Raw genomic sequence first — 16,724 nt, forward strand, 5'->3', positions numbered from 1 at the left:
AGTTACTCTTCAACATGATCTTGCAAAACTGTGTCACTTTCCCATTTACTCAGAGTAGGAGGCTAGAATAAATCTCTGCTTCCAAAGACCTCCACTTTAGGGCACCCATAAAGGGGAATTCTCCATTACCCCTCCCTGGGGCCTCCCTGACAAAAATGAGAAGAACCAGTTCGGCAGGTGTCTATACACTGTGATCAAAGGTTGCTGAGAGAAAAAGTAGGATCAATAGGGCCATATCATTTTCCCTTAGTGATTTTTAAGATCATTGATCAAAGCCACAGGTGCAGCCTCTGTGCTGTTCCCAGCATGCAGGCTGAACTAGTAGCACCTGCTTCTCAGCCACATACCTACCATACATAGAATCATAGAGTTGGAAGGGACCCTGAGGATCATCTAGTCCAACCCCCTGCAATGCAGGAATATGCAGCTGTCCCGTACGGGAATCGAACCTGCAACCTTGGCGTTATCAGCACCACACTCTAACCAACTGAGCTATCTGGGACACGAAACAACTACTCTAAAATCACCGAGCGTGAGCCTTTCGCTAAGGTTCCTTATATGCTATTTGATTGCTACTGACTTGGGGGCTTGTCCTAAATAGCCAAATCCAGATAATAGCCTGAATATGCCATTTATTAACCACCCACGTCTTTTGTCAACAAAGCATTTGTGTTAATCAATTATGGATAATGCCTTCCTTCATCAATTATAGAATGACAAATCTGCAGGGGTTTTTTTCTTCTTCTTTTAAAAAAATCTGACCCCGAATGGTGAGAAGACTGCCTTCCAGGATGATCAAAGCACCTTTACTGTTGAGGGGGGAAACCTGCTGTTCTGGAAAATTCAACAGCATCTGGCTCTGTCCCTTTTGATTATGCAGAAGGTGGAGCCTGTCTAAGAGACCATCTTTCAACCGTACAACTTTTCCACTATGGTCACGGTGGCACCATTTTCAAACAATGTTTCCATTGAAATATTTTGCCTTAGGAGCCACTTACAATTCGGGAATAAGTTGTGGCGTTTGTCTCTTCTGCCTATCAGCTTGTAAGTGACAATCTGCACAGAGAACTGACCAATACTGAAAAGCGAAGAAATATTTAATGAAATAAATAAATAGAAAGCTCCACGGCTAAGTGGATATGTCATGTCTCTCCAGGCAAAGTACAATGTCCAGTTTAGTATAGTATATAAAGCAGAAATACTAATTTTAGTGGGAAGCAATGGTGGATTTTTTTTGTCTGTCTGATTTTTTTGTGTTGTTGTTTGTAGTATGTCAGGAGAAGCCAATTAGAAAAAAATATCATGTACTTTTAAAGCAGCCTAATTAGTATTAGAAGGAAATGGGTCATTTCACCCTCGTTTCAAATCTGCTGTGACGCTAATATTCTATTTGACAGTGCTATCTTTCCCCCAAGCCTCTTATCTGTTTTTATATATAAAGCTTGTTGGCCTCTTCTCCACAAAATGCCCAAACTGTTGTACAATAAAACAAATAATTAAAATAGTGTATCTGTTAAAGACAAGCATAACTTAAAACTAGCAAGAGTTTATAACCTGCAGCAATAAAAACACCTATATAAAACCATCCTCAACTCAGCCTTCCAGCAGTTTTATTTTAAAAGGCTGTCCAATAATGATAACGATAAGAATAAACAAAATACAACAACTTGCTGGAGAAGTTAGCACATGGATAAAGAAGTATATTTCATGTGGCTAGCTGTCCCACAAGACCCCTGAAAAGTGCTGTTTTAAAAAACACAGTGCCCCCAAATGCACACTTTGGAGCACCGCACAAGATCTCTGCCCTCAATAAAAGCTTTTTTTGGGGGGGGCACAAGCTCGTGTGAGTCACATGATTCACACGCAGCCCTGAAAAATGGTATCCTGGTTTTGGGCCACTTCTTATTGGAAATTTTGGGAGTGGGAGCATTGCAGCACTGTGACCACTAGGTCCAACCCATGGAGATGATCCAGTCTCAATGGTATCAAAAGCCAAATAGAAGGAGGAAAAAGCCACTGGACCATACTCCCTGAAAATCCCTTTAGGGCAACCAAGGTTGCTTCTGTCCCCAAGCCAGGCCTGAATCCAGTCTCAATTAGGCCCATGTGATTTGTTTCATCCAATAACTCCTGCAGCAGAGCAGCTTTGCATATCCCCTCACAACGTCTTGACTCCTTTTCCTCACCCTTCTCAGTGGGTGACCACTCGGAGAGCTGCCCACTTGAAGAGGCAGTGAGAGCTCTTGTTCACTTGGGACCCCTGATCAAGACTGTTTCATTACCCTTCCTTCCAGAGACTGTGACTCTTGCACCTAGTCCAGAGGGCATGTCTTTGGGGGAGACCACAAGGGCTCTCATCCTGAAGTCCTCAGCCCAGGAGGAGCAGCTGGCAGAAGATAGGAACGGTAGTTGCAGCATGAACACACAGCAGTGAATAGAAGGCTTACAATGCATGAAACTTGGGATTATTTTTATGGTTTAGGGTAGGTTTAGGCCGCAATCCTAGGCACATTTACTCAAGAGTAAGTACCACTGCAATTGATGCTACAGAACATTGCCCGTGACCTTGTTAACATCCTTAAACTGGGTGTCAAATGTATGAGAGGGTGTTTGGGGGAAGTTGCTAACCTGCCCACCTGCTACACTTTGAGCTTTACTGAACCCAACGTTCAGCATCACCTGGCAGCAAAAGCCACTAGATAGGGTGCTGATCCCTACTTCCAGCCATGGAGCTTTGGTTGTGTGTCGGCTGAAAATGTGTGGAACTGTTTCAGCATAAGAGTGTGACACAGTTGTGGAAGGGGTTAGGTATTCTCTTTGCCATTGCCTTTTGTCTTTAGTGAGTGGCATTTGGTATCCTGCCTCCATCTGGTGTGGGTATAAGCTTTCTTAGCAGCATTTGCGTCCCCCTATGTCTTCTGTATATCTATAGGTAGCTCTTTCAATAGCATTTAGTCCCCCAACCCTTCATTTAGTGTAAGTTAGCTTTTCCCTTGTCACTCCACTTGCCTGTTTCATTGTTGTTCCCAATTGCCTCCCTAGTTCTTTATCCCATCTGCCATCTTGTTGCCTCACAAAACACCCCTCTCTGTTTCTTTCCTGTTGCTTCCCACTGGCCAATGAAATCCAAGGCAACGTTTACAAAATCAAGACTCATTTAAACACAATGGCTTTTTCCGGATGTAGTGGAGCTGGTCAACTACACTAAATAGCAGTCTAAAGCAGGGATGACTATCCCACGGCTTGACTTCTGTAAGAACCGCATACTCTCCAACATTTATCCAATGAAAATAGGGACATCCCCTTCCATAAACTGTTAGAATTCCTGCTCTGTGATTGCAGTCATGGGATTGTTGTCTATCACATGGCAGTATATGTTTTGACTCCACAAAGTGGGAAGTGATGGAGACAGGATGTTTGTGTTTCTGTGTTCTGTGAAGTGGGACTATTGTCCTTTGTTTTTTCTCTTTGCTGTCTGATGCTAGAGAGGGAGCCATGTTGCAGTGCTCCGTGTGTGTTTATATGTAAATAAAGTTGATTAGCCAAAATGCTGAGTTGCTGAGGTTTGATATGCAAGCTGCGCAAACTCTGCAGATCCCTAAGTGTGCCAGTGTCTGTTGGCATCAGTCGCTGTGATGTTTGGGCTGAAGAAAGCTTTTGAAGCTCCCGAATGATCAACCAGGAGGGAGGGAACATGCCAGTCGGGCATGTGTCTCTGCCAGAGTCCTACTCAAATGTAGGACAAGCTCCTGACATGAACACCATTTATACCCCGCCCATCTGGCTGGCTTGCCCCAGCCACTCTGGGTGACTTCTAACATACATAAAAACATAACAAAACATTAAACATTAAAAAAACTTTCCTTTACATGGCTGCCTTCAGATGTCTTCCAAAAGTTGTGTGCAGTGGACCCTCCGGATATGAATTTAATTCGTTCTGTGGGTCCTTACGTACCCCAAAAAGTCCACAATATGAGGCACCACTTCTGCAAATGCACGTGGAGCGATAGAGTGCTTCTACATGTGGCACACAGAGCGCTTCTGTGCATGTGTTACTTATCTCCTTGGCTCGGGGGGGGGGTCACATAACTCCATACTCTCCAACGTTTTTCCAGTAAAAATAAGAAAATCATAACGAAAAGCAGGACCTTCAAAGATCAAATCAGAAACCAGGACAGCTTCTGTAGATCCAGGACTGTCCCTGGAAAATAGGGACACTTGGAGGTTCTGCAACTGTTGTTGTTGTTTTAAATGCTTAGAGCAAGTTTTTGAGTCTTTGGCATTGAGTGGTGGTGGGAGAAAGCAATATTACATTATTAGGCTGGGTATTTTCTTAATGTTTCGGTGCTATCTATTAAAACAGAGGACCAAGAAGTTAATGCAGGCATATGGCTATCATTCTGTGCCTGCTTTAATTTGGAGTTAATGACATTGATTAGACTCTGTAAATCAGTGAGGCCAACACACTGTAGTGCCATTTCATACATTATTTCGGAACCTATTGCCAAACATGCTGATGGCATGCATGTCTATTATCTGCAATATTTGCTGGGGAATGCTTGTAAGCAGGACCCAGGCCCTTAATGGGGCGCTGCTTGCAGGGATTTTGCCAGAAAAGGCCATGATTTATACATGTGTGAGCTGAACCATTCATCAATAATGCTGTGTGTACTTTGTACTCAGAAATAGGTTCCCCAACAGGGAAAATAAAATGAATTGGCCCTAAGATATGCCTTTTAAAATACAAGTCACCTAGCAACCCTAACTCCCAAAGTTCCAGAGGCTCTAATTGGATGATTTTGCAAGTATTCATAAATGATTCCTATTGAAAGAATTTTTTTACAGGCTTTAATGAACTAGAGGCTAGGCAAGAGTTATCAGCCAGTTTTATAAGAATAGGAAAGGCATTTTGAATCATGAGTGAAAACTGACTGAAATTTCAGCAAGGATGAATGAGAAAACCATATATGATTTCTCACTAGTATAACTGGGATGGGTACAACCTGAACAAGGTGCAAAATTGGCAATAAATATTACATTATCAACACTGAAGTAAAATAATGGTCAGTTGTGCAATGTTTACAGGATGGAAAGACAGGTATCAGTATGGTTGGTGAGGGTAGCAGACCAGATGGAATGGCACCATTGCAACTTCTGATTGACTCTATACCTGGACCTTAAAACCATAAAGTGTGTCCTGCTACTGAAATAAGAAACTATAGGTGATGATGAGAACATCAGACGTTCAGCACTGGAAGCATTAACTAACAGATTTTGTGCCTTCACAGAGGAAATACCTCATCTGTAACAGTGGATGGTATGGTGGAGCTAACCTGCTCACCTGATCTCTGTGTCTGGCTGAGTCGCTGCAGCATACTAGGATGGGGAGCGACGCAGTGGTGAGGTTGGCATGGTGCAAATGCACCAGCAGATCCAATCTGGTGCTCCTGCCAGTGTGTTTGCACCACACTGACCTGTCTGCTATGCTCCTTCCCCTCCCTTTCCCAGCATGATGCAGGAACTGAAGGATTATACCTGAAAGACCATCTCCACCTCCATCGTTCAGCCCGGACACTGAGGTCTAGTGCCAAGGGCCTTCTGGAGGTTCCCTCACTGCGAGAAGTGAAGTTACAGGGAACCAGGCGCCTGCCCTGTGGAATGCCCTCCCATCACATGTCAAGGAAATAAACAACTTTTAGAAGACATCTGAAGGCAGCCCTGTTTAGGGAAGTTTTTAATGTTTGAAGTTTTATTCTGTTTTTAATGTTCTGTTGAAAGCCGCCCAGAGTGTCTGGAGAAGCCCAGCCCGATGGGCGGAGTAGAAATAAATTATTATTATTATTATTATTATTATTATTATTATTATTATTATTATTATTAAGCTGGTCAAAGGTCAAAGATCAAAGGCCTTACCATGCCAGTTGCAGCTGCTCAGCAGTGAGAATGTGTCATCTCAGCAGCAACACTCATGAACTTGGTTTATGGTAGAGGGCATATAAGTGGCTAGCAGGGGCACCGCTGCCTCTCATAGCAGCAGGGAGGATGAAGGCTTGTTTCACAGCACTCAGATAAGGAGGGACTATTTTTGCCTATGGTGTCTCGGCTTGAGCTTAATGGAGAGTGAGAGCTTTTAAAATTTAAAGCTGCCCATCAACTCTTTGCATTTGTGGCAACTGAAAATGGAGAACAGCACACACAGTTCTTAACAATACTGTATGCACAGAACCAGTGCATGTGGGAAGCATGGGGGAAGATAATAAATAAGCTACAGTGAGAAAACAGAGGCATGGAAACAAGGCAAAAATGGGACAAAGCTAGTGTGGCTATCAATGGCCTAAGCAGGTACCATGAATATTACCTACATCTAAGCCCAGAAATGTGGATGAAGAGCTCAAATATGCTCTTATCATGTGCTCCAATGCAGCTTTTATAAGGGCATTATTAGCCCATTGATTATGAAACTGAATAGTATTTATCCTGCAGATCTGACAAATCCATATCAGAACGTGTGACAATTCATCAACAGTGAGCATTGATAAAAAATGTAAGTGGTAGTTAATTTCATTGCCCATCCCCTGTGCTAAACCATTCAGTACATTAGGATGCACTAGGCTTCAAAATACGTGGTGGGAGAGAAGGAGGGAGGGAGGGAGGGAGGGAGGGAGAGAGAGAAAACAAGCCTTCAAAAGCTTGTCTCAAAAACTACAAAGAAGAATGATTAGGTCTATGGTGGATCACTGAATGCTGATGGAGCATATTTGAAATGTGCAGAACAGCTGCAGCCGAATATAGCAGAAAGGAAACAAATAAGTATGAAATCTTTTAAGCAGCAAGGATGAGAACACAACTTTCTAAATGTAAGGTCAGGTGATTTGTTTGTTTCAAATAACCTGTCCTGAGCCCTGGGGATGCATGACCTAAGGGTTCAATAAACAAGCAGTTCAAATAAACATACAATAGCCAAATAACGCTTTGACTTAAGGAAAGGGATGAAAATGTGTTATTTTTAACAGATGATGCATGTCCCACATCTCTGCAATTGCGTGTCTCAAGCTTCCCTCCTGAATTCTTTTGGTAGCTAAGGAGGAGAAGGAAAGTACTAAGCTTTATTTGAGGAACTTACCGTCCTTTCTCTTAGGAGGACCCCAACTGCTTCTTCTCTCAAGGGACTCTACACTGAGACAGGACTGCTTCCTCTTGCTTTAGCAGGGGGTAGCTCAGGGTCTTTGTGACATCAGCAGCTACTGCACAAATCTCCACCGCCAGGTCAAATCTAAATTCCAGAGGAGATTGGTTCAATGTCAGCTGATGTCACAAAGTCAGCTCTTTTCTTCCAGCATGGCTACAGAGGTGGACTACAGCTGAACAGTATGAGGAGGAGGCAAAGGCTGCAGGAAATCTGAGCTTCAGCTGCAGAGGAAGCAGTGGACAGAGTCCAAATGGACAGCGAGAGGCAAAGAAAGTTGGGTCAAAGCCAGCTGGAAAGGGATGTAGCCAGGTATAGCCAACCACTTGATGGTCCTTCCAACCACCCAATGGGCCTCCAGCTTGTTAAGAACCTTGGTTGCCATGGCAGCCAAAACAGAATCCTGTGCTTCTGAATGAGAGTCTAGGATTGAAATTGAAACTGAAATACTTTATTGTCACTTGTATACAGTGAGATTACATGAGCACCCCCCACTCGGCTCTCTTAGTCTTAATTCCCCTCATTTACTGACACCCACCCACCAAACCCAAAAGTCAGTTGCCCTGTTGTTATCTTTTCATTCAACAGCCTAACAGCCCATGGATAGAAGCTGTTCTTTACCCTGTTGGTGTGACTAATCATGCTTCTATATCTTCTGCCTGAGGGCAGGAGATCAAGAAAGTGCCGGCCAGGGTGTGAATCATCCCTGAGAAATTTCCTCACTCTCCTGAGGCAACGTTCTTCTGCTATTTCATCCAGCGGATTCACAAGGACAGCCCATAATATCTTGTGCTGTATTCACCACCATCTGTAGGTACTTCCTATCAGATGGTGTCAAACCAGCGTACCACACCGTGATGCAGTATGAAAGGACACTTTCTATTGTTGACCGGTAGAAGGAGATAATCAAATGTTGATTGACATCCTTCTTCCACAATACTCTGAGGAGATGGAGTCTCTGTTGGGCTTTCTTAACCACCTGGGTTGTATTTATTTTCTAAGTAAGGTCTTCACTGAGATAAACTCCTAGTAATTTAAAGGAAGAGACTCTCTCCACACAGCCCTCCCTGATGTACAGCGGGGCTAGTTCTCCTCTCTTCTTCCGAAAGTCCAACACCATCTCCTTTGTCTTGCTGATATTAAGGTGCAAGTTGTTCCCTGTAGATATTTTTTGGCCCTCCCGTCTATACGCTGATTCGTCCCCACCTGTTATTAAACCCATTATGGTGGTGTCATCTGCAAACTTAATAAAACTTAATAAACTTAATAATAATAATAATAATAAACTTAATAATATGGGGAGAGCCATAGCTGTGGATGAATTGCCAAATGCTAATACACACACCACACAAAACAAAATCAGTGCCACAGCAGGTGTTAGTCTTATATTTTTAAATTCTTCCGCATATTAACCAACCCTCCACATGAAACAAACTAGGACCTTAGGAAGACAAGTTTAGTGCAGTCCAGTTTCTGTTATACTAGTTTACTGCATCTAGGGAGCTTTAGTTGTGAGGAACATGTGATAGAAACAAAGGGATTAAACAGGAAATTGTAGTCAGCAGCAAGCAGGATTTGGAAGTACCTTAATGTTACTAAGGTTCCAAGGCAATGATCCACTAAAACGATAATTTAATTAGCAATTAATCTGCCACACAATAGAGTGACTGAAGTACCTGAATATTTCGTTTGGCTGAGTGTGCTGCAACCCTTGTCTAACTAATGGTATTTCTCTGAGATTTGATATCCAATTGGGTTTGCAATGGACTTTCCACACAAAAATGAATCAATTTCAAAAGGCTGTGGAGATGGCAAACAATGGGGAATTGTCAAGGATGCCATAATTGCTAAAAACAATGATAAATGAGCCTGCATGCAATGAGCTGATTCTAGCAATATCCCATCAACTGCAGCCCCAGTTATTTTAAATGGCTTTTAATTAGCAGCATGAATGCAAATGACTTGAGGCCTCAAATGAGAGATGCAGATCTTTCTGTACCTGCCTGACTTCTGCTGGGGCTGGAGACAGATTTTCTTACATATGTTCTTAGGTTTGTTTAAAATGGGTGAATATAATATTGGTATGCGGCATCTTAATTCCATTATCGATGGATCCCCAAAACTGTATTACAGGTTATCACAGGGAATCTTGGAGCCAGGTTCTTAGGTACCAAGGGACTCTGAAGGTTTATCCAGACTTGCCATTGCTCCATTGAGGGAACCCACTCTTTACCATTGAACTGGAGTAAAACATTGATTGGGTTTTCTCTGGATTGATGTTTGCTCCAATTTATAGTTAAAGAGTGGGTTTTTGGGGGGAAAGCAGCAAGGCAAGGTCAAAACTGCTCTTACCCATGCTAGAAAGTGTGGGACAAGCAAGCATTGGAAAACCCAAGATCTACCCACGCTGGAAGAATGGCAGATGCAACTGACAGACTATATGGAATTGGCTGAAATGACTGGCAGAATCCGAGACCTGGGAGAAGAGACGTTGGAAGAAGACTGGAAGAAATTTAAGATCTATCTACAAAAATATTGTAAATTATATGAATGTTAAGGAGGATGCTAGAATGTAAACAATTGGGCACCATTGAGATAGAGGAAGTGATATATGAAGATAAGTTAAATTTAAGAAAAGACAAATTTTTGGAAAAATTTTAAGTTATATTTAATTCTTTAAGATTTGAATAAAGGATATTAAAAATTAGAGATACAATATTGGAAAATAAGAATCGAAATAAGGGGATAAATTTGCTGGAAAAAATTTCTTGGCTAGGAACGCAGGAGCGGGTGATGTGAGGGAGTCCAAAGAAGTTAAAAAGATTATGTTAAAAGATATGCTATATGGTATTGTTTATTGGAATTGTAACTAAATTAAAAAATTGCTAATAAATATATTATATATATAAAAAAATAGAAAGTGTGGGACAAGGGGGAAACTGCTCTGACATCTGCTTTTTTTCCAAGGACAAGGGCAATTATGGATGAGCCCTCAGATTGCTGATCAGACAAGCAGACCCGAGGGGGGTTTGGGTGTCCTGGATTTGGGATGGAAAAAGTTGGCACGTACGCTGATCTTCCCTCACAAAAGGAAGGGGGAGAGCAACATGTCAGTGGCTCAGAAGGGAAACTCTCAGATCCCTTCCATTCCAAAGCTCTCTTTTTCTGTCACCGATGGATAGAAGTGAGTAGATGGTGATAATGAAAACTCTGAGAAAGTGTGAAAAGTACCTTCAATTAATCACAGGGGCCCCTAAATGGGGATGCTAACTTAGTTTTTTTGGGGGGTGGGGGTAGCACTCCCCATGAATGATGCTGCAGGCAAGCATTATTGCCATGAAATTGTTTTTTTAGTTCATAGTTTTGCAGGTCAGAGGGTCTTCTTCATAAAATTCTTACTGCCTGGTGTATTGTGGAAAGTTCTTCCTCTGCTTCCCCTCCCCTCTTAATGTTCTGAAACTTCTTTTTTCTTTTAGTTTTGTTGGCCTTTTGCGAGCATGAGGCTGGGAACAGCCACTCCAGACCATGGCATATATTAGACTGGCAGTGCAGTTCATTGGAGAGTAATGATTCTTATAGGCCAGAGTCCTAAGCTCCGTATTGCTCTCTAAGGCCTTGTTTCCTGAGTTCATTGCTGTGAAGTTCAGCCAGAAGTGGTTTCTATTTATCTGTCATAGAAGGCACTGGAAAAGGACAAGCAAATATTATGGTTCTAGTGCTAGCGCTGCTTGTGTTTACGAGCAATAGTGAGTATACATTTTCAATGTTATATTAGTCACAGCCTCCTGCCTCCTGGAAGGCTGCCATTGTAGTCACTGGCACTGCAAAAAGAGAATGTGCTGTGTACTTACCAGACGGATGCAGCCTAGAATGATATGCGTTGGGGATGTAATCCGAACAATTCTTAGGGATGCTGGTTTGCTTAGCACAGGTGAAGCCAAAGGGCCAGAGATGAGTGAACTCTCCAAAATAGCCTCAGATGGACTTGTTACCTATCTGTCCTACCCCCCACTGATCCAAATATCAGGGGAAATAGGATATTTTCCAGTCAATCGGAGGGTACCAGGCTGCCTCCAGATGACCTATTTATTGAGATTTATCTTAACTTGTTTTTAAAGAGATTCCTAGCCTGAATTTCATTATTCAGGGAACAGTGACACTCTGGGTGGAAAAGAAATTTTCCTGCTTATAAAAGTGATGCCTGTTCTTGGCTCTAAGGCAAAGGAAGAAAACTGTTTCTGCTCTTGAGTTTGTGTTTGCTGCAGTGCTACGTTCTCAGTTAGAAAGACCTCTATTTAAGTCTGGATGTGCATGCTCTGTACAGAAGAGTGCTCTGCAGAAGGCCAGCAGTCACATGCATACAAGTGGGCAAGGAGGGCAGATCTGCTATGAAACTAAGGAAGTTCAGACCCTCCACATGTCCATATTTTCCAGGGACAGTCCTGGATTTACAGAAAGCTGTCCCAAAGTTTGAGAGTCAGTAGAACAAATGTTGTAAAGGTGTGGTGATCTGTCATGGAACAGGCCCATTGAAGAAGATAACAGTGGTTACCCAGACTTTGTTGCTGGTTGCAAAGGGGCCACCATGACAGTTCAAGCTTCAAGACCCCCAAAATGTAGGTCCATCCTGCATGTGGCTGAGAAACATCCAACTCTGCCAGTCTAAACTTATTTCTCATGTAGGAAGCCATCAAAATTAAGGGTAAGAGGTTTTCAACCTTTTTGGGTCCACGGCTCCCTTGCCCAACTACGTCCTTTCTGTGGCACCCTGTGGGGCTCAGAGCCCACTTATGTCACACCCCTTGCCTGCAGAGACGGCAGTCCCTCACCACTTTTCAAACACCCTCCCTTGTGGGGTGTTCCCTCAGCCTCCTCTCCCCTCTTCTTGGGAGTCCTCTGGGCAGCCACTGCTGGCACCTCTGGTCTCTGAGCTGCTCCCCTGCCCAAAGAGAGGTGCCTTCACACACTGCTCCACAGGGGCTTAGAAAGGACCCCCTGGCCAGTCCCAGACATACCATTCACCTGCTGAGCTTGTAGCCAGGGCTGCTGCAACAAACAGTTGTGCAAGCCTTTGGCAGGCAGAGATGCAAGAGGGCATCAGAGGATGGAGGGAAGGAAAGAAAGAGGGACAGAGGCCAGTGTTGTTCGCGGCGCCCCTGGACATCATTCAAGGCACCCCAGGGTGCCACGGCACACTGGTTGAAAACCACTGGTTTGTTGATACAGTGGTACTTCGGGTTACAGACGCTTCAGGTTACAGACTCCGCTAACCCAGAAATTGTACCTTGGGTTAAGAACTTTGCTTCAGGATGAGAACAGAAATTGTGTGACAGCAGCGGGAGGCCCCATTAGCTAAAGTGGTACCTCAGGCTAAGAACAGTTTCAGGTTAAGAACAGACCTCCAGAACGAATTAAGTTCTTAACCAGAGGTACCACTGTAGTTGCTGTACACTCATCTGCTATAGTAATGGGGAGAAGGAGAGACTAAAGACCTTGCTTAGCCATAAGCAATGTTTTACATAGTGTCCATTAACACAAGAGAATGAACTGCGAATTGAAGTGTTGCCTCCTACCATCCATCATTCACATCACAGTAGTGAATAATGAGAATAAAACGTCCACAAACTCTTATTTGATAGGAGCCTTGCTGTTGATGTGTGCCGATTCAAAACAGCCATTTTCCAGAGGTACATCAGGATAATTTTACCTCAGCATTTGTTCATAAAACAAGTCAAGTGCAGCTCACGACAGTCTGTTTTATTTATTATTTTAAACAATTTATATACTGCTTACCTACCATCGCCTTAACTGTGTTGCTGAATTCAGGATCCTAGAGAACATGACCAAACATTAAAGTTCACCTTACTTTAAATGTAAGTGTCCCATGTTTCAGATTCCTCCGTCTTTTATTGGTGTGCATGATGCAGGGATATATGAAAGTACCTCAAACTGCTCCATCAAATTTTTTTATTCTGATTTTAAATTATTGAAATCTATTCCAACTGGGACCAAAGGGTGGGTTATAAATGTTTCTATTTTTAAAAAGTACCACATAACTTCATTAGGCCCAATACAGTATATATCTAACATATACATATATCAGTATATATATGTATGTTGTTGATTCATCATAATGTTGGACCCTGTCTTCCAAATGTACTAGATTTGCACAATCATGTGCCTTGTACTTCTTCAAAATTTGGTTTCATGAAAAGCAGCATTTGAACTCACGCCAACTTTTATATGTGTGAAAATGTATTAGGTTGTAGGCAGTCCTAGAAAAAGAGGTGCCAGAACGCACCATAGACACCCCTCTTGTTCTCTTTTAATGGCAATGGCGCCCACCTGAGACGTGCCGGAACCGAGTTCCGGCAAGTTCTGACTGAAAAAAAGCCCTAGTTGTAGGGTATGTGCAATAATGCTTCCCTATTGCCTGTGTACTTCAATGCTTCAAAAACCTTTTCCAGTTTGAGGAGTGTTGTTATGCCTCTACTCTTCATGGCTGTTGGAATATTCCTGGGATTACTTTAATTATTCTAGGTCTAAATGCAACATTCTCACACAAATAAATACATCTGAATTCATTTGTTTGATGAGCAAGGTTAAAACAGTTCTTGATTTTCTGCTCACTGCTTTCTTAAATCACTTGGTTCTAATATATTTAAAACCGCTCACAAGCTATTCTTCGGGATACAGGTTTGTTGTTATGACATACTGTTTCCTGTATATGAAAACATTATACTCCATGTCCATGTGGAGTTTTAAAATTGGTTTCCACAAAAAAGCGCACTGTTATCACTGTCTTTGCCCTATTGTTCCTGCCTTTAGGGAGACACAGAAACAACTTTGTTTATACTTTGCTGACTTGTGAATTTCTCCCATTTTTTTTGATGTTATATTTATACTGCTTCTGCTTCTTGTCACTTTACTGTATGAAACCCTCTACTTCGTTCCTGGTAGGGGTGTGCGTGAACTTCATTTACTTCCTGAATTATGAGGCAGATAGGAGTGATATGAATGAGGTTTTCACATGCCTGAGTTGGAGCGCGCTGTTTAATAAGATTTTTTGAGTCAGATAAGGGGCTCCCTAAAGCCCCAAGTTACGCTGTGAAGTCAGGTTCCCTCAACCCCCTCACCCACCCCAGCATTTTCAAAGCTACCACTGCGCTACAATAAAATGAAATACAGTGGTACCTCGGGTTATGTACTTAATTCGTTCCGGAGGTCCATTCTTAACCTGAAACGGTTCTTAACCTGAAGACCACTTTAGCTAATGGGGCCTCTTGCTGCTGCCGCGCTGCTGGAGCATGATTTCTGTTCTCATCCTGAAGCAAAGTTCTTAACCTAAAGCACTATTTCTGGGTTAGCGGAGTCTGTAACCTGAAGCGTCTGTAACCTGAAGTGTATGTAACCCGAGGTACCACTGCACAGTAAAAGCAAAATGAAGCTGATAGCAAAACATCCTGAACTTAAGTGGTGGAAACATGCAGGGAATCTTTTGTCTAGGCTTTAATCACAGTTAATTATTCCATGGCACTCGAACCATGGTAATTTGTGGGAGAGATGTTGAGCAAAATATTAAAAAGTGTTTGATTTTCACACAGATCTATTCTGTTTTTCCTACCATCACCTTTTCCCTTGTGAAGGAAGATGTCTCTCTCCCTGGGAGAAGAGGATATATCCCCAAAAATCCCAGGGGGAGGGCAGAAGCCCACCGTACCAACAAACTTTGTGGTAACAGGGTCTTTTCTGGGTGCCAGGTAGGTGGGCAATATTTTCCCCACTTCAGAATTTCTTTGGGATCTATACTAATTACTTCGGTATCCTGGTCACCCTATGATTTCTATTGTACCCCCCCAAAAAAAGTATGTCCTTGAAGAAGAATCACTGCACTTATAATTCTGAAATTTGGCAGGCTTCATCCTTTCAACAGGACGGCTCATACATCCATTTCTGGCAGAAAACAAGATACAGGTATCAAAAATAATGACAATTAAAGATCAAACTTCAAAGGTTTCTTGCACAAAACTCCTGGAATGTGTCTGCCTATGATTTGGCAGGCTTAATCCACTCTGGAGGGGCTTGTATGCCTGCGATTTTCATTCACTTCTGTGAAAAAGTCTGTGTGTGGGGAGTTTTAGTCGTTTTTTTGATTCCCTATTATAGGTGAATGTGGGCAGGGAGAGTTTTGTTTTAAACAGATCTAATTTGGTCCCAAACAGGAAGGCATCAAACAGCTCTCAAACTGTCTCAAGCACCCTGATCTACAAATACAAACACAAATCAATTTTTGTGGGCATTGCATGCCCCTAGTTATTGATACGGTTTGAAACAGTTATTAGACAGTATTTTCCCATGATTCCCCTCCCTCTCACACACATTTCTTCCCCCACACCTAAACATTATTTTCAGTCAATCTGCTTTGGGACTTTTATCATTTTTCTCTGGCTTGATTTAAATTGAACAACTTTTTTCTTTCTCTTCAGTGCCTTTTTGTATATGTATGGAATCATCCCTTCATGTTTTATTTATACAATTATATTAACTTTTTGATTTGGTAGCTGTTCTGTTTCTTCAGAGTAGGAGCTGCTATCAACTACCCCCGGCCCACCAGCCACCCTGCTTTTTATGAGATTTCTGTTTAATTTCCCCATAATTTTTCTTTTTTTCATTCAGTTCTGACCATTCAGTGGCTGCTGGTGACATTTTCACTTCATTTTCACTCCCTCATAGCAACTTTTAACCTTGCTGTTTCCATCAAAATAGAACTTGTGTCACACTTATTTAGGAAAGTGTGCCATTACACATGTGCAGTGCCATTGTCTCACGCTCTCTAAATAAAATAAAACCAATTAATTTCTGCACATATCTCGACAAGGAAGCAGTTTCCATTTAAGAGACCTAAGTATGTTTTTCCGACAAGATTGACTCCATAATATTAATGACCAGAGCTGTGGGAACTTCTGGGATCATTGGAGGTTTATATTATATATTCATATCACATGATTCTGGCTCAGGAACTCAAAACATAACTTTAACTTCTAACACAATTCTGTTTGATAGGTTTGGTGTGTCTTGTTCTTCCTGGGTAGCCTGGGCATACATCTTGTTGTAACAGACTCGGGAAAAGGTTATGGGTAGCCTCCTTCACACAGTTCTGCATTTACAGAAAGATTTCACACTTCAAAAGATTGTATTTTTGACCTCCGGTGATGTATTGTGATGTCATCTTGAGTGATCAACAGCCAGCATTATGAAGTCAGTGGTAAACTGCTTTGTTGCACAAAACCAAGTGCAATAGCAGGAAAAGGAAGTTTATATGGGAGCAGGGAAAGGCAAGGAAGTGAGTAAAACAAACTGGTGAAGCTGATTGGAGTCTGCTGCTTTCTTTCTTTTCTTTTCCCAAAAAAGAAGTGATGGCTCAGAAATTGAAGCCTGCAGCTTAGCTCCCAGGAGGTTAGTTGCTGGTCCTGATGTTCACTCAGAGTGTTGCCACAAATAAGCACAGGGTTGGTGTAACATATTAAGGTTGGCTTCA

The 16,724-nt window shown here is 42.3% G+C and overlaps 1 protein-coding gene across 7 annotated transcripts in view; it reads left to right on the top strand.

Moving 5' to 3' along the window:
• The window catches only part of SH2D4B (SH2 domain containing 4B), an 89,902-nt gene that overhangs the window by 11,423 nt on the left and 61,755 nt on the right, over window positions 1-16,724 (top strand). The window contains exon 1 of one of the 7 annotated variants that reach the window (XM_083740493.1): window positions 16,512-16,529. The exons of 5 other annotated variants lie outside the window; for them this stretch is intronic. The gene's annotated coding sequence lies outside the window, so the exon portion shown is untranslated. One more of the 7 variants, XM_083740491.1, reaches the window with a different exon arrangement.

Source organism: Podarcis gaigeae (genome assembly GCF_964106915.1).
Source record: "Podarcis gaigeae genome assembly, chromosome: 5".
Taxonomy (NCBI): domain Eukaryota; kingdom Metazoa; phylum Chordata; class Lepidosauria; order Squamata; family Lacertidae; genus Podarcis; species Podarcis gaigeae.